At 42.4% G+C, this 23,337-nt stretch overlaps 1 protein-coding gene across 3 annotated transcripts in view; it reads left to right on the forward strand.

The window, feature by feature from the left end:
* RALY (RALY heterogeneous nuclear ribonucleoprotein) overlaps window positions 1-23,337 on the forward strand; it is a 204,856-nt gene that overhangs the window by 69,200 nt on the left and 112,319 nt on the right. For 2 of the 3 annotated variants that reach the window (XM_077929214.1, XM_077929213.1), the window contains exon 2: window positions 5,456-5,552. The exons of the other annotated variant lie outside the window; for it this stretch is intronic. The gene's annotated coding sequence lies outside the window, so the exon portion shown is untranslated. The remainder of the gene's footprint in view (window positions 1-5,455; window positions 5,553-23,337) is intronic. 3 annotated transcript variants of the gene reach the window in all.

The raw sequence follows: 23,337 nt of genomic DNA on the forward strand, positions 1-23,337 counted from the left end.
TGCCTGAGCCACACGTCTCTCCTGGGAGTGACCTGGTGGCTTGAGCACCTGCAGGCTCCGCGCTGCCTGAAACGGCAGCATGGAACTTGTGTCTGCCCTCCGTCTCTCCCTCAGCTGCCCGACAGCTGAGGGGGAGGCGGCGGAGAGGATCCAAGCAGTGCGCCATGCCCCCATGGGCGGCTTACCATGCCCCCGGCTGCTAGCTCCGCCACTGCCAGCAAGCACAGTTAACAAACAAAATGCTTCTTTAAAATGTGAGAAGACACTCTGCAAAGTTCAGCACTGTCGATGATTCAATATGTGTCTGAATCTCACACCTACTAAATAAGCGTAGACGAAGGTTACAGGAGTAGATAGCTCCTAATTAGAACATTTGAATATTGATTTAGAGAGGGGGAGGAATGCTAAATAAAGTGATTGTTTGTAAAGTTGATCTGCAGTGAACTTTCTCCCCCAAAGCTGTATAAGCTCGGATTGCAAATCCGTAATTGACCCGGCGTTTTGGGAAAAGACAAACACAATTGCAGGTTTATTAAATGACTAATCAAGTGTTCATTGGCAGCGGTGGGGAACCAGGGGATCCAAGTTGGCCCATGAAGCCATTTCCCCCATCCCATGCCCATGCTTCAGCTGACATCACTTGCGATGTTATCTGATGGGCAGGAGGGCATGGTTAAATCCTTCATTGGCTGGGCATGCTTGCTTCCAGCAGGGAATAGGGTCACATAGCCAAACTGAGTAGCATTTGTCCACCATTCGTCAGCTTGTGAGTGTAGATTAAATCCTGCTCGGTTCAGCAGCATTCCATGGAAACCTTCCTGATTCAAGAAAGGATTTGCACAGAAACCCCTGCTCAGATGAAGGAGGGGATTCTCCATTTTAACAAGAGATTCCCCATGCAAACTCCTTTCTCTTGTGTGTGTTTGGTGCCATTTTTGGATACATCAGCGATGACACTTACACCCTGGACAGTGAAAATAGAGAAAATAATGTTACAGTTTTGGAGCGCTGTGAAAATGTTGTTTCAGCAACAGAAACCTAATGTTCTTGTGCATGAAATGTGCAGAATTCAGGTGACAGGTGAGAAACAGATGTGCCTATATGTCCTTTTTGGGAGGATCCTAAGTGATGTTAATGATGCAAGAGCCAGGAAAGGAAGCCAGGTGTCCTGACGCACTCTTCGCCAGTAACACTAATCTCCTCCAAGTAATCTATGTGAACAATGCAGCTGAAAGTGAATCACCGAAGTAGCCTCAGTGGTTCACATCATTACACCTGGGGGATGAGTCATCTCTCCAGCCCGTACTGTAAGGCATGCACAATAAAAAGGGGCAATTTACTGGCTTTTATCAATTCAATTAGAGAGTGTTTTCAGTAACTGAGAAGGAGCAAGCAAGGAGCTGAATAAATCTCAACCTTCACTGCAGTTGTATCCAACATCACCATTGCTCTGATGTTACCGCATTAATAGATGTGATGGAAATCTTCTGAACTGTGGAATGCACCAGAAATGTAACCCCTTAGCCAGCCAGGGCTGTTTGTACCTAAACAGTCAAGAAAACTCAGATGCTGAGTGTCATAGAAGTCAATGGGGTTCTTTGGAAATGACTGTGGAAGAGCATTATTTCATGCAAGGATGGGGGCTTCTTTCAATCCAAAGGCTGTGTTCCTTCATAGGCAGCCTTCCAAGAACCACATATCAGTGATGGTTGGGGACACAAGCAAAATGTGGGTGAGGTTACATATGTGGCGCTTAACTTTCCTGAGTAGGCTACATTCCAGCCACCTGGACATTGAAGGTTCCTACACAGCCACCCACTTCACACATATTTCCATATTTCTCCAGGCAAGCAAGAAGCTTTCAAGGAGGCATCCCTGCCAGACAAAAGCAGCTGGAGAGAGTGCAGGGCATGGATGGTGAAAGGGGCTTTGCCAGGTGGAAAGCCCTGAGGGCCAGAGAGAGAGAGAGAGAGTCCACAAAACAAAGCAGTGAACAAGAATATTATGAAGAATGTGCATGCATTCCATTAGTGTATAATCTATGTACATAGCAGGGGGAGTTGGATCATGCCTACTGGGTCCTCCCTCTTCCTGTGTTGACATGGCATTAATTGTCAAAGAGCAGCTATGCATACTAACTTCATCTGCAAATTCTGTTCATGTATTTGGGACTCATCGGTTGGAATAATTTCTACTCACCCTGACACAGCCTGAGGCTACAATCCTAATCATGTCTACTCAGAAGGAAGTCCCGTGGAATTCAATGGGCCTTGCTCCCATGTAACTGGGGTTAGGATTACATCCTAAGTACATACAGTTTCTACAGATCTATGATCTACGCACTACTGGAATTTTTAGTCTGATGCTTGCTGTCTTCTAATTATAACTGCTGATCAATTTATTTCGCAAGGGGAAGTCTTGTTTCTAATTTAACTCATTACATTTTAGTGTATTTCTTAAATGTAAGTCGATTTGATTGTCTCATCCGAAAATCAAATTATAAATAATGAACTAAACTAAAACTAAACCCTTTTCGCAGGTTGTGCTGAATGGGTTGGAAGCAGACTTAGTCCGTAGATCTGCTGAAACCGATAGGACTTAAATTACGTAGTTGCATTTGCCTTGCCCCACTGATTTCAATGGATTTAGTCTAAGGATGAAAAATTCTGGATCCAAACCACTGTTTGCAGGAGAAAAAAGTGAGGTCAGAGGGTAACAGCTCCAACTATACATATATCTGTAGAAATGAGAGCAGCCAAATATTCATTCCATTTACCAAAGATACTTGCTTTGAAGGCTGGGAGTGTCTGTGTGTGAAAACCCTGGATGCGGGCAGCATAAATGTCAACAAGCCACATTTCTTGTTGTTGTTTAGTCGTTTAGTCGTGTCCGACTCTTCGTGACCCCATGGACCAGAGCACGCCAGGCACTCCTGTCTTCCACCGCCTCCCACAGTTTGGTCAGGCTCATGTTTGTAGCTTCAAGAACACTATCCATCCATCTCGTCCTCTGTCGTCCCCTTCTCCTTGTGCCCTCCATCTTTCCCAACATCAGGGTCTTTTCCAGGGAGTCTTCTCTTCTCATGAGGTGGCCAAAGTATTGGAGCCTCAACTTCACGATCTGTCCTTCCAGTGAGCACTCAGGTCTGATTTCCTTAAGAATGGATGCGTTTGATCTTCTTGCAGTCCATGGGACTCTCAAGAGTCTCCTCCAGCACCATAATTCAAAAGCATCAATTCTTCGGCGATCACCCTTCTTTATGGTCCAGCTCTCACTTCCATACATCACTACTGGGAAAACCATGGCTTTAACTATACGGACCTTAGTTGGTAAGGTGATGTCTCTACTTTTTAAGATGTTGTCTAGATTTGCCATCGCCTTTCTCCCAAGGAGCAGGCGTCTTTTAATTTCGTGACTGCTGTCACCATCTGCAGTGATCATGGAGCCCAAGAACATAAAATCTCTCACTGCCTCCATTTCTTCCCCTTCTATTTGCCAGGAGGTGATGGGACCAGTGGCCATGATCTTCGTTTTTTTGATGTTGAGCTTCAGACCATATTTTGCACTCTCCTCTTTCACCCTCATTAAAAGGTTCTTTAATTCCTCCTCACTTTCTGCCATCAAGGTTGTGTCATCTGCATATCTGAGGTTGTTGATATTTCTTACGGCGATCTTAATTCCGGCTTGGGATTCATCCAGCCCAGCCTTTCGCATGATGAATTCTGCATATAAGTTAAATAAGCAGGGGGACAATATACAGCCACATTTCTTAGAGTAAATTAAATGTTTGGATATAAGAACTGACCTTGACTGCATCTCTTATATGCAATCAGGGTCCCACTTGCTTCTCATCCTGTATCAACACATAACATGTAACCAGTTCTGCTGTTGTGCACTTGTAAACTAAGTGAGATTCCAGCAAGGCAGGTGATCTCTCAGTAAACATGTAATCTCTCACTGACACATTAAGTACAAGTGTCCTTTTTGCTAGAAGGTTTGCTCTGCATTCCTCTCATCACTCTTCAGTTTAAAACTTTAGCCCCAGTGAAATGTTGTGAAATAATCCAGAGAACCAAATATGGATTGAGTCCTTAATTATAGAAGGAGTAAGGAGAAGCTTCTGTCTGGTTTATTAGACCGATGAGCTGACCTTCCACTTTTAACATTTTATAATAAAGGGCATGGGTTGGACTACTTCAAATTAGGCAGTTTGGGTGTTGATTTTTTCCTTAATTTAAAAAACATAAAAGTGTTGTTTCTAGATTCACAGAACACTACATTTTTGAAAGTTGTTTGTTCACCATGTGCTTGGACATGGTATCATAACCAATCATAACCAATCTAAGGTATCATAACCAATTTTTGTAGGATGGTTCCTGAGATAAAGGAGCAGGTTTTCACCTGTGTTTGGCCACAGTTTTATGCCATTTGAATTAATATGGCAGACTGAGCCTTATAAAAGTGTTTTGATCTTAATCACTGATTTCAAAACTTAGAATTTCCAAGCAACACCAGGTAAAAGACTGCTAGAATAATATAAAAATGCACCATCAAGTATGGAGAGTAGAAATTAGTACCCACATTCTTTCAACCTACCTTTCAGTCACCATTAAGGTCCATGTGAGAATGAGCCACATACACACATGTTCATTCATCATTCAGCTACTACAACACCACATGAAAACTTGCTTGGCCATCAGGGATCAAACACGGCATGTAGAGCTTTCATGTTTCCTAACACCACTTCAAACACTTTCAAAGGAAGCAATTAACATGTGTGATGGCATACCAAGTGAAATGTGTGCATGCGTGATCCAGCTCTGAATCAGCTCTGAGAGAAAAAAGTTGTTGCATGCATTATACTTCAAAACCACCACTGTCTTGAAATAACAGTTGGGTGTGAACAACACTGTGAGCTTGGATATTTTGACTTTCTACTGCTTTTTCTGTCTGTGTGCTATTGGGCTTGAGGGGCATATCCAGTTTCATTAGGGGGCAAAGTGGTCTAGAACACTGTGAACTTCTCCAGCCAGGGCTTTTCACCACAATATATCCTTTCACAAGGGCACAGGTATTTGTGCAAGAATCCAGGAAGAAGACATGGCTGGCTTAATGGCTGTCTGAATAGGAGTGTACTGCATTACTACATTTTGTTGCAGGTCCCACCTGGAATATGAATCATGCTTCTGATCCATGGGGGACCACTAAGATGATCTCACTAAGATGCCTGGGACATATTGGGGAAGGCGATCCGGACCTTTCCTAATGAACCCTTTCTCTGGCTCAAAAAGGGATGGCCTGCACTGCTACATCAAAGAGGTCCTATGATCTAGCTCTGCAAATTCATGCCAACACACTTCAAGTACTGTTGTGTGTATAATGTAGTAGATAGATGACAAAACATTGGATTGTATGTCATGCTTGGTAATGGTTTCCTATGTCCTGTTTATTGTAGGTAAATCCAGGTCTATAAAGGGTTACCACGCCAGTTGAGCCCCCCTACCTGGTGGGCAAGGAGAAACTGCACTCTTGTACCCAAAGCACCATTCCTGGTGAGTGATTTGACACAATTCAGTTTAAGGTTAGCCAGTAAATTTGCATTCGTGACGTAACTATTGTTGTGGGGAACTAAGAGTTTTATGAGACAAGATTATGTGATCTCTGAACAAAGGCTGCGGAAGGGAGGAGGTTTATTCTATGGTTAGCAGGGCTGATCTAAGACATTTGCTAGCTGAGGTGAATGACAAGATGGTGCCCCCTCTACACACACGTATTATGTGTGTATGAAACTGACTAGCAGTTGAATCTTCAACACTGTCAATGGGGCTACATCCTCCACAGCACTTGAGGGTGGCATAGCAGCTTAGGGGCACAGGGCAGGCATGCTCACTAGCAGTCTATCTTCCTGCTCCTTTACTGCCTGAGGCAGATATATCACCATGCCTAATGGCAGAGCTGGGCATGATGGCTTGGCATATTCTAATGTAGAAAGCAAGCCTTGAATTTTTCAGTTATTTGGCAGGGGGGTTGAATCTTGACAATTCACGAACATGTATCAGATTCATGTATCAGATTCGTGAACATACCGAAACAGCATGGAGCTTTATGAATTTTATAAATAAAATGTATTATTATTATTATTATTTTAATGCTGCATGACAAGTAGAAGCAACCAATTATTGTGTACACGGCGATTGGGAGAGAAACCACTTTATTAAGTTTGAAGGATCACAAAGATTCTGTAGCATCTGGCCCATAACCTTTCTTGTGTCTAAGTTTTATGCTGGCAAAGCCAACAATGATTTGTGTGTGTGATCCCTAGTGTCTGAAACAAACATTCCTGCCCTGAGAGTGCCCTTTCAGGTACCTCTGGTGTCTATGAGCTCAGTAAGCTCAATCACAGTGTCTAATCACAAATTAATCCAGACTCTAATCACTTGTCCCAGTCATTTATCACATGTCGCAGTTCCTGTCTACCTTGGATTAATATTGCATTCTATACCCTTTTAAAGTGGTGGCCTGTCTGCGACCTCTGTAGCCCCCACTGAAGGAAAAGTGAACTGCATTCCAAAAAAAGACATGCAAGAGAAGGGTAAATAGGAAAGTGAACAGTTTTTTAGCTGCCTTTGGTCAAATGCTGCCTGAAATTCATGCATTTGAGTTAACTGATATCATATCTCTCACTGAAGCTGTCTATTGAACTGAAAAAGATGCCCATGTACTGAAACCAATAAAACGTTGGTCATGTGGACAGTAACTGTTAATATTTCCCTTATATGGATCTGGAGGTCTTTGTCATGGGGAGAAAACTTTGAGAAGAAGAACATTATTTTAGGCAACCGCAGAACTCTCACTCTTCAGGGCATCAGCTGATGTCATAAGCCAACTTTAGAAATACAACTTGAGAAAGGGACACATTAAGCAATGCAGTACAATGCTAATCCTCTTGACCCCCGGGTCAAGCACAACTATTAATAAACGCATGCTCTGTATCTTTGACTCCAGCAAAAGGGTGTTCTGTACATACACATAAACTTGTACTTGGAATGGCTACTGGGTTCAGTCAAGCTTCTGATGAATATATGCCGCCTTTTTCTAAAAGGCTTTTTTCTACAAAGCTGTGTTGTAAAATATAGCTTTGTTTGGATCTTTGTCTTTCTATATACTGGTCTTTTAAAAATAACTCTAGATGTTGCTGCCTTAATTTTGATTATTTTAAATCACTGTAGTTATTTGGTTTTATGGTTCTGAGGACTGCCTGAGGCAAGCAAGGCCCCCAAAGATGGCATATAAGAATTTTCCATAATATGTTTTGCCTCATGAAAATATTGGTGAATAAACACATCATGGCTTAGCTATATAATATTTGCACTCCGTCTCCCTGAGTGTGATAGTATTTTTTCAAAAAAACAACAACAAAAAACGTAGCTTTCTTATTGTGCTTCTAGAGTGAGTTAATCGAGAGTGCTGTAAAATTATAGATGAGAAGGTGCCAGATCAAAATCTATATTGGGTAGTGATCTTTTGCCTCAGTTATGTTATCTTATATTGGTAATATTTATCAGCCAAATAATTATGGCAAAGTCTTAATTAGCCAAAATATTTGGTCCAGTGTTACCTAGGCACCAAAATGCCTCTCTGCTATCTCTCCCTGCTTATATCTCCACTGTGTCCTTGGCTTCCAGCACCTTAGGTACCCACTAGAGTATATCACAAAACCAATTGGAATGGGCAGGTCACCATTAGTTCTGAGTGAATCTCAGACCATACATATCCCTGCTTACTGAAGGGAAACAGTATATAGGAACCAGAAATTGTGGGGGTTACTTTAGAAGCTAGAAGGAACTGGTGCATAAAATAAAATGCACACTATTTTGAGAAACAGTAATTTAGGAAATAATGGCAGGTCTGTTTAGAGGACTGAGCACAGTGAACTGTGGACAATGGAGTGTTTTATTCTGCCAGTTCTCTGGTAAAATCCTGGATTCCTTTCTGAGAATCAATAAATGTAGAGACATAGCCACGATATTTTCCAGGTGGCCTCAGGCCAGGAATTGTCCACAGTTGAAAAGAATTGGCAAACAAAAAACTGCATTATTTTTAGGCGATGGAGTAAATGATGCTCTCAGCCTCTTCATTCATTTGGCAGTGAGTAAAGGCTTCCGCCTCACCTGTTTAAAATCTAAAAAAATGACGACAATGAATTCCACTTGAAAAATGAAAAAATGGGGTGAAAACAGTATAAACATTTTGAAACATAGTGATGTCAGTGTTATCAAGATGGGTGGAATGGGCAAATTTAGTGATTTCAACCGTGAGAAAGGCCCCAGAAATGAAGGTTTGGGATATTATGCTCTGCCTTCCATTCTGCAGACACAAGTCATTATTATACAGGTCTTAAGGGGCACCACAAACAGCAGACATATCTTCCCAAGGAAGTCTCCCATGTACAGGCCAGGAAAATAAAGCAGAGAATTGAATTTTGTTTGACGTCTTCTGATGTGCCCATAATTTTTTATTTGCTGCACATGGACATGAGAGTTCAAATTTGAATTGTATATTTCACATTTGTTTTGGCTTTGGTGCCAAGTTATTATACAACAACTTTAAGAATGCTTCAGAAATTCTCTTTTTTAATTTTTATTAGTTTTTCAACATATTATTTTCAACAATAATTAAACATAATTTCATATCTTATACCATTTTTTTTACTTCCATCACAACTGAGAATTTTTCAATCTATTCACTTAATATACATTTCTTACTTTCACTATTACATTTAAATCTCATAACTAAGATCTCCATAGACTGCTTCAGAAATTCTCATCTAATTTCTTCATGGGTTTTTGGAGTGCTGAATTCCCTGGTCTTGTTTCTGAAGTGGAAGAACCAGTGAGTAGGTATTCCCCGCTGCTGTATCTTACATTATTGTATTCCTTCCAAAGTCTACGCAGAGCAGAGCATTGTGTATGCATGAGTGCTGTGCTTAAACCTGACCTTAACTATTTTCTTCCTCGGTGAAAGAGGCTTCCATTTTTCTCCCTTATTCACACAACACTTTATAATTTCTTTACAATCTTTGCCATTGACGAGTTAACTTTTTATCATTGGGAAATGGCTGAGGGTGGTGTGTATGTGTGTTTCTTTCCACTAAAAATATATCCAGTGCTCTATAACATCCCATGATAGATGAGGAAGGCCTGAAAGGAGTTATCTCTACCCACATTAGGTTGGATGTGGGTAGAAACCTGCACATGATTGGGAACCCTTTCAAGTACACACAGGTAATCACTAGGGATAGAGAAGAAATTTGATTCAATTTACCGTATTTTTCGCTCTATAGGACGCACTTTTCCCCCACCAAAAATTAAGGGGAAATGTGTGTGCGTCCTATGGAGCGAATGCAGGCTCCTTGGCTTCAGCGATAGCAACACAAAGCCTCCAAAGTGTAGAGGGAGCACTCGCTCCGGAGGCTACGCATTGCTTTCGCTGAACCCTGGAGAGCGAGAGGGGTCGGTGCGCACCGACCCCTCTCGTTCTCCAGGCTTCAGGGATAGCTGCCTGAAGCCTTTGGAGCGCAGCGGGAACTTGCGCTGCGCTCCGAAGGCTTCGGGTTCCTTTTGCTGAAGCCGGGAAAGCAAGACTCTCCTGGCTTCAGCAGAGAGGGAGAGCTGCGCAGTGCTGATGGGGACAGATAGCTGACAACATGTGACAGCTTTGCTAAAATATCTGCATTGGATGCTGATATGTTACTGGGATAGGTTCATGGTTCTTGTATTAGTATGCAAAGCCCTGAACACCTTAGATCCATGAAACCTTAATTACCACCTGAGCCTGTTTATCCCACTGAGATCATCCAGAGATGATTGTCCCTTGTGTTACCAAGGTCTGCCAGGCTTCAACTAGTAGCTGGACATTCAATGTTGCTGCTCCCATTCTGTGGGATACCCTTCTAATGCAGATTCAGCAGCCATCCTTGCAGTCTGAAAGGCCTCTTGGTCTGTTTCATTTTCTCTTTTACCTGAGTGGCCATTATAGAAATACTTTTAAAAATATAATAAAGTAAATTTACAAGTAACATAATTATTATAATAATAGCCTTTTGTAATCTCACTGTACGAAGCTTTCACTGGACTTATCTGAAGGCTCATGATAAGAAGTGACTGACAGTAACTGCACTGATGTATCAGGTATGACATGTGGACCAGGAAATACAAAGAGAGAAATGAAGTTTCATAATGTGTTTTGAGAGGGGCAGGCAGGCAGACAGAATGGACAGGTGCTTTCGGCAGCAAAATTTTAACTATGGCATTTTGCTTCTTGACAGACCAGCATTTCTTTTTAATGGAGTGCATTGCTAATTTCACGAGATTCCCAATGTCCATTCTTCCCATAATTTTCTTTAAATATATACCCCCCACTCTTAGCATATCAACACAAATGTACCGTATCCAGCGGTGTAGCGTGGGTTGTCAGCACCCGGGGCAAGGCAAGTAATTTGCGCCCCCTAACCCGTGGATTTGCGCCCCCTAACCCGTGGATTTGCCCTAACCCCAGATGTTGCGCAAGGTGCGGCCGGCCCCCCCTGTACCCCCCACGCTACGCCACTGACCGTATCAGGAATACATCTCAAGTGATGTGAAAATTTTCAATTTGCCATTTCTTTTGCTTGATGCATCACAACACCTATGGCGTCTCTGCCTTTTCACACAGCCCTGGGCACATCAGAAACATGTGGTGTAGTGGACAGGGCTGGATTTCTTTCAGGGAAACCTGGATTTAAATTCCTGGCCAAACATCAAGTTCCCTGAATAGCTCTAGGCTAAAGTTGTGGGTGGTTTTCAAATTCCAGAGATGCTATTCTCCCCCTCCCACTTTTGCATAAGCAAGTTAGCAAGGTCAGAGGCACGTATGATAAAGATAACGTGCCTCTTCTGAAAAGGAACTATATTTATTTGTTTAAATTTACATTATAAGAACAATAAGAAAAAGAGAAAATATACCACTGACAGATAGTATCTCTGGAAAGGGAAAAGCACTCCGTAATGATAGGTTCAAGACTGATTCTCATGAATATCTTGATATGGTAAAGTTCAGGTGCTTTTGTGGGGCGAGGTGGCACATGTTGACTTAACTCCATCTCTTGGCATCATTTAAAATATGGGATAGGGATATTCATAATCCTATTATGTGAGAGTGTTCATAATTTTTGATTACCCTGCCAAAATTTCACAATCACAACTTTACAAAATGGATATGTGACTCACAAGCTGAGGCTGCAGTCTTAATACCGTAGAGAAAGCCCAGAAATACCTTTGGGACTGAAATTATTAGAGACGGGTTAATAACATCTTTATTTTTCCCCTTAAGTGCCTTTACGTTTCTCTAGTGTTGCCCTCTTATGTGGATAAATATTCTTCCATACACATGAGACACTAGCTTTAAGGCACTATTTACTATTTAATTACACAGTAGTGTTCTTTAGGAAACCAAACTCCCATTCTACAGAAGATCCTCGTACCTCAGTCAGTATGCATTTTAATTTTTAATCAGTACAAAAAGTGGAAGCATAGCAAGCAACATCTTCTGCAGAACAACATTTTGGGTTCAAATGAAAATGGTAACATCTGAGGCTAGCTTCAGTTGCTTACTGGAGAATAAATACTTCCTGGTTTTGAGTATGTGGTATCATTATTCCAACTATCACCAAAATGGCACCGACAAACAAGCATGAAGTATTAACGGGCTTGGGGAAACCCCATGGTTTGAGGTAGTATAAAACACATTAGAGGAAATAATGCTAAAAGGAAGGAGGGACTCAAGAACATCTCAGTGGGTATAGAGTGCTGATTGTTGGGGTGGATGGGAAACATGGGTACATTGTGATTGGTTGGCTGGCTTTTACTCTGAGCAAGAACACTTTACACTGTTGCATTTTGTGGTTGGTCCAGCTTGTAACAATCCCAAAAGAAAGGGAGATACTAAAGCAGCCTGAGATTCTTCAATTCCTTCACACAAGTTCCTTTTCTATGGTTACCCTTAAAAAGCAAAAGCAAAAAAGCACACCTCTCTTCCTTGTAGATCTGAATGTTCCCTAACAAAATGAATTTCAGTAGGGACAAATGTAATGTCTTGCACCTCGGCCAGAATAACCAGCTACACAAATATAAGATGGGGGCACCTGCCTTGCCATTAGTACATGTGGAAAGGATCTAGTGGTCTAGGGACCACAAGCTTGTCATGAGTCAACAGTATGGTGCAGCAGCAAAAAAATCTAATGCTATTCTTACCTTCATCCCTAGAAGTATAGTGTCCTGATCAAGAGAAGTCATAGTTGCGCTCTATTCTGCCTTGGTCAGACCACACCTAGTGTACTGCATCCAGTTCTGAGCACCACAATTTAAGAAGAGCTGGAATGTGTGCTGAAGAGGGTGACCAAGATGATCAAGGGTCTGGAAACCAAGACTTATGAGGAATTGTTGAGGGAACTGGGTATGTTTAGCCTGAGTAAGAGGAGACTGAGAGGAGATATGATAGTCATCTTCAAATATCTAAAGGGCTGTCACATGGAATGTGAAGCAAGCTTGTTTTCTCCTGCTGTAGAGGGTAGGACCCAAAACAATGTATTCAAGGTACAGGAACGGACATTTTGACTAAACGTCAGGAATAGCTTTCTGTAAGAGCTGTTTGACAGTGGAATGGGCTCCCTTGGAAGTTGATGGATTCTCCTTCCTTGAGGTTTTTAAGCAGAAGTTGGATGGTCATCTGCCAAGGATACTTTAGCTGAGATTCCTGCATTGCAGGTGGTTGGGCTAGCTGACCCTTGAGGTCCCTTCCAACTCTATAATTCTATGACTCTATAGCAGTGTTTCCCAACCTTGGGCCTCCAGCTGTTTTTGAACTACAATTCCCATCATCCCTGACCACTGGTCTTGCTAGCTAGGGATGATGGGAGTTGTAGTCCAAAAACAGCTGGAGGCCCAAGGTTGGGAAACACTGCTCTATAGAGCTTCCAGAACAAATCTGCTTGCAAATAACATGTAAATGAGTTCTAAAACTGTGCTATATTGTGCTATATTTCTGGAAGCTGCTGTTGTGTGAAAGCACTTTTAGATAGGACCATTTTGTATTATGTCACACACCCCACAGCAGCCATTTTGTGACTAGAGGCCATGGCACTCTCCCAAAATTCCAGACGTGAACACTGGACCCTGATTTGATAGACCCTGAATAAGCACATGCATAGAACAGAGATCTGAGGTGCATTTGCCTAACATTCACATGCTCCTCTTAAGGCTAAATGAATCCCCTTATGTTCAACTATAGATGCAAAGGGTGCCACCACACTGTTAGGAACCCTGGAAAGCTTTCCTTCCTCATTGTATATGAAACTACTTAAGTTGGCAAGAATCTGTTTTGTAAACCTGATCCCTATTTACTGTAGTGCTCTGGCTCTCTCTTAAGCTGTGGGAAAGACTAGGCACCAATCCCCATCGGCCTTACTCCTTGGTAAGCGTGCATAGGATCGGATGGTGTTTTACTCAATTGAGTGAGGCAGAGGTAATGGCTGTTCTGCTTTGCTTATACTGTTGCTGCATCTCTGCACACAGATTCTTCACGGTTTAAAGAAATTCTGCTTAATTTAATTTCATCATGTGGAAGACAGTCTAATTACTTGATCACCTGTTTCTGACTTGGTGTTGAATTCTTTTTGCATTTCTGATTTTCCCCCTCTGGGACATGTATCTTCTTGCTAGCATCTGTTTCCCATACTCTTTTGTGAACACGGAAACTGATGATTAATTTAAGAGGGGTTCTGCCACGGTTGGTGGGCTTTAAATATGTCCAGTCCTCCCTCCCCACTTTTAGGGTAGATTTGCAAATACTGCAATTTTTGCAAGGACAATTATCCTCTTGAAAATTAGTTTACCTTCCTTTTAAAAAATAAATAAATACAAGATTTGGGCCAGTAGGCAGTTTCACATTTGTAACAGACGACAGTGTTTCATCCAATTGTGTATGCTTAAAACATAATTGCAGGCTACAAATAAATTTGTGCAATTAAAGCCCAATGGAAGTGAACTTAGAGAGAAAAGCAACTTTGAGAGGGGGTGGTAGAGAAGCAGCTGTGGGGCCTTAGCCTCTGCCCCTCACTTTTCCTGTAACTTCTTTCCCATGGCTCCCCTGTTTTCCTCATCTGGGCCTTGCCAGCTGAGAGTCACCTCCTCACCCACCCTGCCTGAAATTCTGTGTTCTAAATAACAAGCTCATTGGAGCTCTCAATGTTTGATTCAAATTTTTCATACATGTATACTCTCTCGCGGGTGGTGCTGTGGTCTAAACCACTGAGCCTAGGGCTTACCGATCGGAAGGTCCCAGCTCCTGCCAACCTAGCAGTTCGAAAGCACATCAAAGTGCAAGTAGATAAATAGGTACTGCTCTGGTGGGATGGTAAACGGCGTTTCTGTGAGCTGCTCTGGTTTCGCCAGAAAGTGGTTTAGTCATGCTGGCCACATGACCCAGGAAAACTATCTGTGGACAAACGTCGGTTCCCTCGGTCAGTAAAGCAAGATGAGTGCCACAACCCCAGAGTCGTTTGCAACTGGACTTAACTGTCAGGGGTCCTTTACCTTTTACCTTATTTATACTTTCTCCAGTGAATTGAAGCCAAAACAGTGTCAGTTATTTGCCATAGGGAAAACCTATGGTGTTTGGAGGTAAGGATTTAAAGGCTCTCTTACAGTGGCCTTAAATGTATACAGTAAGCCCAGACCCAAGTCTTACGTGACCCTTGCTAAGTGCCTTAATGTCATGGCCACTCAAAATGGAGCATTTTTGCTATAAGTGTATAGTTGCATCAGCCCATTTTCTACCACTGTGATATATGTGATGCAATTAATCTTCTTTCCAATTTCTGCAACACCAAAAGAAAGAAATGATTTATTTATTTAAATCTACATGCACACAGGTCCACACACATAGGTGTTAATGAGTAAAAGCCTCAGCGCCTAGGGCTTGCCGATCGAAAGGTCGGCGGTTCGAATCCCCGCAGCGGGGTGCGCTCCCGTTGCTCGGTCCCAGCACCTGCCAACCTAGCAGTTCGAAAGCACCCCCGGGTGCAAGTAGATAAATAGGGACCGCTTACTGGCGGGAAGGTAAACGGCGTTCCGTGTGCTGCGCTGGATCGCCAGATGCAGCTTGTCACGCTGGCCACGTGACCTGGCAGTGTCTCCGGACAGCGCTGGCCCTCGGCCTCTTGAGTGAGATGGGCGCACAACCCTAGAGTCTGTCAAGACTGGCCCGTACGGGCAGGGGTACCTTTACCTTTACATGCACACAGGTCCACACACATAGGTGCTAATGATATCCCTACCAATGGTAGAGTGATTCTAGAGCAGTAAGAGCTGATCAACAGTGGAAGAGTCTCCCTCGGGGGGTTTTTAAGCAGAGGTTGGATGGCCATCTGTCATGGATGCTTTAGCTGAGATTCCTGCATTGCAGAGGGTTGGACAAGATGACCCTTGGGTCCCACCCAACTCTAAGATTCTATGGTTTAAAGCCACCAAGTTTTTCTTCGTTGCATGGTTATTTTACGCCGGGCTGTATATTGTTTTAATTTGCAGTTATTGCTCCTTGGCTGTGAAATTTGTTTTGTTTCGATTTTGTATGCACAATTGTGTTTGGCTTTTGTAAACTGCCTAGAGAGAACATTGTACCACAGTGTGTCCTAAAAATCTTTAAAAATGCGTAAATAAAATAGAGCAAGGTGAATGATGATGAATCTCCACCCCCCTCAAACAAAAACAAAAAAGCCCAACCCCAGAGGAACAAATTATGTACAAATTATCTACAATTATGTAATTTTGATTGAAGGAATTACTCTGGATATTTTTTGTCTTCTAATTGCCCTGATTACCATAATTAATATGAGCTATCAGACAATTCTGGAAGCAACACAACTTGCATATTTGGCATGGAGATCCAGTACAAAATGTACCCTGCTTTACTAATCAGTTAATCTCATGGGAGGCTGGCCCACTAGGGTGAACAGGGCACACTGCCTTCCCAGCCTCAGCCTACTGGCTTACTTACAACTAGCCCAGTGTTTGGCACATTTAGAAGTCAGCAGGGAGGAGGTTAGGGACAAAACTAGAGTTAGTTGGCTCTGCTTATCATTGCCTCCCACTTTGCCTGTTATTGTCATCCCTACCAGCCACCACTGATAAATCCAGAGTCAGTGTGGTGTAGTTGTCAGAGTGGCATACTAGGACCTGGGAGACCACAGTTCATTTTCCACACAGCCAGGAAGCTCACTGGCTCACTCTTGCATTGAACAAGAGTTTGACTCGATATATATATAGCAGCTACTTATTTTCCTATGAAATCTGTTTTTGGGTGAAGATAGAGCTTTACAGTGGTACCTCTAGTTATGAACTTAATTTGTTCCAGAGGTCCTTTCTTAACCTGAAACTGTTCTTAACTAGAGGCGTGCTTTCGCTAATGGGGCCTCTTGCTGCCGCTGTGCTGCCGACACACGATTCTGTTCTCATCCTGAAGCAAAGTTCTTTACCCGAAGTACTATTTCTGGGTTAGAGGAGTTTGTAACCTGAAGCGTTTGTAACCTGAGGCATTTGTAACTCACTGTATAAGTGAGTAACCACTGTATAAGTTTTGAAAATAAACAAACCGTATGGAGGGCTAACAAACTGCTGGGCAGAACATTCTGATTGCCCTGGTTCTGCCCACCCAGACTGAACATTGGCTTCTTCCCAAGGAAAAGGAGTGTAGGGTAGAGGCATCAGCTTCTCAACACCATTGAGGGGGCCCAACACAATGTCATGTGTATGACATGGATGCAAAGAGCCAGGGGGTGGAGCCAAACGCCCTCTGAGCTGGTGCCTATGATGTAAGGAGACTTCCTGTTTCACTAGTTCCTTGCCTGAGCTCTGGTTTTCCTCTGTGTTTCTAGTTATAAGAATGTAAGACGAGCCTGCTGGTTCTACTCCAACAGCCTGTTCTCATGGTGGCCAAACAGATGCCTGCATGGCAAATAGGACCCGAGTGCAACAGTACTCTCCCCTCCTGTGTTTTCCAGCAACTGGTAGTCACGAGGCATGCCTCCTACAAAGATGGAGCTAGAACCTAGCTGTGAATAGCCTTATCTTCCACAGCCTCTGTGAGAACAACCTATCAGCCCTAACTGAAGATGCTGGGGACTGAGTCTGACCCCTCCTGCGTGCAAAGTAAATGCTCTGCCACGGACCCTTCTGCAGGTAAATGTGTGTGGCTGAAAATGCAATAGGCTCAGCTCAGCTTGTAATATATGCAATTATAAATCCAAGATGAAAGTCCCAAGATGAAAGCAGAAGTGGTAATTCTCATCACATAAAACTATAAGAGTTAAGACCTGGGCAGGTATCAGAAGTTGCATGGAAGTACAAAGCAGATGGGGACAGACTCACAAGCCTGGGAGGCTCTACATCACGTACCTTTGACAGTAGCTTTACCCTCCCAATCCAATATTCCTGTCTTATTACAAGAGTGCCCCCAACCTCTGCTACCAATAAGTTCTCCTGCCTCCTCTGCTATAACCTCCTGGCTCTTTCAATCTTCTCTTGCTCCCCATGTACCTGAAAACATGTCTTTATTATTTATCTGAGCCTTGTGTGAAGTCAAAGCCTTTCCCTTCTCAACCTTGGCTCTTCTTTTCATTCCCACACCTCTCTTTTCATTACACTCTGTAATTTTTCTGCCAAGCCTCTTCTCTTCCTGCATGTTTTACACCATGTGGCTCTGCCTTCCTTACTTTTAATTAGGTTTTTTCCTGATGGTCCCCCTTGCCCTGTTTTTTAATGCATTGCTTGCTGGCTATCAGAACCTCTGGGCAACCCTCTAATTTATCTCTCTGTGCTTCCCATTATCCCGCTGTGTCATTTGCCCTTTATTGATCCCCACCACCGCCACCCTTGAATCTATTCCGTGCTTCCCTGGTTTTTCTTCACCGTGTACTTCTTGGATTTAATTTTTCCAAGTTTGCTGCCTCACTGTTCAACATCCCAACTGGACTGGGCTTGTGCTTTGTAGCCTCTTACATTGCCTGCCATAGTTTTCCATCACATGCTTCACATCATTCAAGATTAAATTTGGGGGTTGCTTTCTTCTTTGCCAGCGACAACTGTTTGGGCGTTAGGAGGACTACTGCTGCTAGGACTAATCTGCCTTTTGGCCACACCTCTACTGTTCACTTCAGATGGCAGCAGCAGAAAAACACTCTCTTCTTCAGTAGTTGCAATGGCTTTTAAGATGAGTAAGATACGTGTTTAAGAAGAATGGAGCTGCTAGGTTAAATCAGCAACTCTGGCATAGACCAGAATTCTACACTAGAGAAGCTCTACAAGTTATTTGAGGCTGCTGTCTTATCTCCACTGGGGATGGAGGAGAAATTCAGTTTTGTTTGCATTTTAATTAGAAACTTCCTAACTAACACATCTTGAACCAATATTCAAACTGAAATGCAACTAGCCTTTGAAATTTGCGCTGTGCTGAATTTTGCAATGCAGTTGTCCAACCAAATAATTTGTACACAAATGCATGTTAGTGGGAAATGTGCATAAAACAAATACACCTATTTTGCACAGAAATTTCACATATATTTGTCTAAATGTGGTTATTGGGAGAAATTCGCACTAAAATGCTAGTGGATATTCATGAGGGTTTTTTTATTTTAAAAATCTTAAATTGCTGTGAAAATGTGGAGAACTGAAGGCTGAAAAAATGAGAGACACAGAGAATCAAAATAAGCAGATTCCTATTCCTAACTTCCACTTGCAAACCTGTCGTTGCCCTTATTGAAATTCCATTTTTCCATGCATAACTTAGCACAAAACTCTATTTTTTTTAGTTTTGACATCTGAAATCCTGAACACATTTTATTTATAACATTTGTGCCAACTAGAGAACTCAGGATAAGCTAGAGGGAGGTTATCCCATTTATTATTGCAGCCACCCTGTGCAGTAGGTTAGACTGAGAGTGACTGGCCCAAGGTCACTCAGTGACTTTATGGCAGAACTGAGATTTGTGCAAAAGCATCCTCTGTTTAAGTCTAACACTCTGTTGGAAGACAGAAATTGTAGTCCACACAAGCAACCGTACTGCAAATTAGTTTGGGGTGCATAGATCATTCAAAGGGATAGTGACAGCCTGCTGCTAAGAAGGTCTTGCATCAGACTGACTTTATACATAGGCTTCTCTGCCTATAAGGACTGTACAACCAGACTAACATTTAATTGAGGCTGGCAGATGCTTTTCATGTGCTCCGCTCACACGCAGAAAAGCCTCAAGTCGTGTAAAGTCAGCTTCAAAAGAAATATCATGCAATCAAGTGGCAAATTTTACCTGGCTTATACTGAAGCTCACAACGCCAGAGGAGGCTAGATTTCTAAATTGTGAAGATAATGGAATCTAATGAATTTATTTGAACATTATAACCTCCCCCCCCCCTTACTATATAGTTGAAAGAAATCCTGTTGAATCTGTGCAGACTTTACTCTTGGGGGAGATTACAAAATGGAGAAGAGATATTTGGGTCCTCCTTTTAGAGCATATCACGCTTAAAGGGTTTTACCCACCTATATGTACATACTTCCTGCAGCATCATTTCATTTGTTTTTGAGACAGCAACATGCTGGAGAAGTTGTTAACAGATTTGGATCATTTATCTGCTATTGTAGCACTGAATATTTTTAAAGAAATGAATTTCTTTCCTTCCTCATTGCATTTTGTGAGTTGTATAACATGCTTGCCATGACTCCTTGCATCTCAAGTTTATAAGCCCAAATAAGCTCAGAGAGAGGTGGAAAAAGAGAGGGAGAGGGAGAAGAGCTTTTTTTAATAAAAAAAAATCCATATTCCAAGAAGGGAGGAAAAAGCAGAGCAATTTTTAAAGCTCACTGAAAACAAAATATGCAGTTTGGTACGAGAGCTGTCACTCTCTGATGTGGGGTAATTTAGAAAGCCTAAATGTGCTGGTGTTTAATGGCAAGAAAAAGACCGCCCATATCATTCAGGAAAAGTGTGAATTTTGAGAACAGGGAAAGATGCATGATGACACCCAGTCTCTGAACTAAAAATAAGACTAGGATTTTTTACTTATAGATTTTCTTCTTTGCTTGCAGCATAAATAACAAGCTATAAAGAGAGGACATTTCCTTGTGAACCCAGAATATCCACTCTAGGGATATCCTATGGATGGGGAACTTGTGGTTTTCCAGGTGATGTCTGACTTCAGTTCCCATCAGATCCAACCTGCACAGTTGATGAAAAGGAATGATGGAATATGTAGTCTGGCAGCATTCTAAGGGCCATAGGGGGAAATTTCATGTTGAATATGAGGCCCTGATAGTCCTTTCTCCATTGTGCAGTATCTCAGTAAGGAATAATTTGTGTTGGATAAATGACAAAAGGGAAGGGAGTGCTCTGCAATTCCTCTTTGTTACCTATTCCTGTTTGTTACTTGTCCAAAACATTTTCTCCAGCTCTGTATTTTCACATACACATTACAATCCCCCCCCCCCCAGTTTAGGCATGTATCTTTTGCCCACACATCCCAAAGGAAGACTCAAGAACTAATGTTATGTTCAATAAATGTAACACGGAGATCTGCAACTAACTTAACTAAGTAGCAGGTGAAACCTATGTAGATAGGGAAAGGAAACATGGGTGAGTCCCTCACCAACTCACACACACACCTGTGGCCTGGAACAGACCAGTCAAGGAAGACTTTGCACTTGATTTGCCTGAATGTACAAAAAGAAAAATGTTTTATGCAAATAGTGCTTGAACCTCACAATGTAACTTTTTAACAGCCTGTATTACCATTACTAATGACAACTTAGAACTATTTCACACTATGCTCACTAGTCTTGTTTCCTCACAGTAAACATACCAAGTGCCCAAGGCAGGGGTGTTCATTCCTAGACATGCAACAGACACAGAGCAGGGAGCCATAGGCTACCAAGGCTCCCCAGTGCATGCCACCAAATATTTAGGAACACACACCTGTGCTTCACAATTTAACTAATCACAGTAGCAAATACCAGCTAAGCCGCATCAAACATTCTCATTCCATAGAGCCCATCTTATTTCAAAGGCATTGCTTATTTTAAAAAGAATCTCATTTAGTTATTACATTTTTTTATCTCCCATGTATTTAAACTGAAAAGTCCCAGCTCACCTGCTTGCCATTTGCAAAGGCCCCTGGCTGTATATCATGGACTATTCACAAACATTCTGATTTCTGAGAGGGAAAAGTCAGTTGTGGAATTTGGCTCAGGGCAGTTACTATGAAAGAAATAGAAGGTATTTGGATTAGAAGGGGGAAATTGCATAGTACCTAGGGTTAGGGAGTTAGGCAGAAAAGGTGGCAGATCATCTGGGAGATGAGAAGGCATAAAGCTTAGGAGAAACTCACATGTTTCATTCTAAACAACCTTTTTCTTGCACTGCTTTGTTTCCTTGGTAAACTGAAGAAATCCATAGATCAGATACTACATTCAGTGTACAGATTTGCAGCTGGAAATCCTTCACTGTTCTTTATCAGCACCTAATGAAATTGCTACAGAGAATAGAGCTTCAATCAGCCATCAGATCACGGCTGTCTTGTCTACACTTTATTTGCCCTTTCATTGCTGTTGCTAATCATGGCTTTCGGGAGGAAGACAAAAGATGCTGGAGTGGGAAAAGATGGTTGCTGATAGGACAATGTGTCTTTTGGCCGGGCTGCACTTTCCCTTGGAGTTCTGGTACACTGTAGTTTATGCCTTTTAAACCATGCGACATAACACTTAACTCTCAGCAAAGGGGACGTTTGTCAGTAACAGAAAGCTGATAATCAATGCAGTTAGTAAGAGGGAAATGTAAGAAATCCCAGCACTGATGCAATGCTAGCTCTGCTCTAAGAGCACCCATGCAATGTGACCTGTCACAGTTATCAGCCTGGTATTTAGACGCTTCAGTGTAGGTCCAGCTTAGAGATGTGTGATTCATTGCAGATCAGCTGAAGCAGTCATGCAGCAACCTAAGATGGTGCACAAATTGCTGCTAGAATAAAGATGCTTCTGCATAAATTTGGAGTTTAATTTTTAATTTCTGTCCAGTAGTCTAGCCACTAGACTCCAGTGTTTGCGAGCACTTAATAATAATTAATTGGGTAACGTCCTTATAGTGAGGTCACTTCTTTCTCCCTTCCCTGCTGTGTTTAGCTTACACTTCCTTCCAAAGTGTCTAGGTTAACACCAATGTATTCAGTCTGCTGTTGTTTTCTCTCTGTGTATAATGAGAAAGCAGGTTGTCAGATGCTGAAGGCGACAGTTTGCCAAGCCATATAATCATGCTGAAGTGCATTAACAACACTCAGGTATCCAAAAAATATCCCTGTGGATGAAATCATTAGGATGCTGTATATGCAGCATTTTTCCTCCCTGTGTCTGCGGGTGAGCTCTTGCTGGACTTTGCCTTTGTGTCTGGAAAGAATCTGTCACATCAATAATGCCCCTTAAGAATTTGTGTTTTGGTATAAGTGAGAATAACAATAACATTCCAGAAATGCTGGGTTGTGGTGGGACTTCGTTGAGGTAAAGGAGGAGGGAGGCACCTATATTATACTTACATACTTACATGTTACATAAGTGGAGAGAAATAGGGAGAGTAGGGGTGAGTGCTCTACCTCTGCCACGCATTGTGCTCCTTAAGTTAGAGGTGTGGTGGAGAGTCTCCTGTCCTCATGGAGGCTTCCAGTGCAATCATTGGTGGTTAGTGGCCATCAAAACTAGAGGAGCAGAATTATTATTATTATTATTATTATTATTATTATTATTATTATTTATTCCCCACCCATCTGGCAGGGTATCCCAAGCAGTAAGTGGAGCCTGAGCCAATGACAGGCAGAGTCCACTAATTATAGTTCCGCCCTCCTCCTTTGATCTGCAGAGTTTCGTAAAGGGCATTACTGAGACGAAGAGGAGGCTGACGGATTGTTCCGCCACCCCTGGAGTGGTTTTAAGAGAGAAGGCAGGCAGATAGGCACTGGGTGAGGGCAGACTAAGGTTGATGGAGCAACCTGCCTTTGCCCTAATAGACCCACCTCCACTGGGTGCAATGCAGACCCCTGATTTTCCATGGCTGCACATTGTTTGGAGAGTCTTCATAGATAGAACAGTCTTCTCACTGCAGACCATCACCCTTTAACTTGTGGGGACAGTGATGGGGGGCTAGGGAAGGAGGTAGCACGTTGATCCCCATAATCTCTTATCATGTCATGTTCTACTAACTAGTAAATA

This window comes from Podarcis muralis, chromosome 5 (genome assembly GCF_964188315.1).
Source record: "Podarcis muralis chromosome 5, rPodMur119.hap1.1, whole genome shotgun sequence".
Lineage (NCBI taxonomy): Eukaryota > Metazoa > Chordata > Lepidosauria > Squamata > Lacertidae > Podarcis > Podarcis muralis.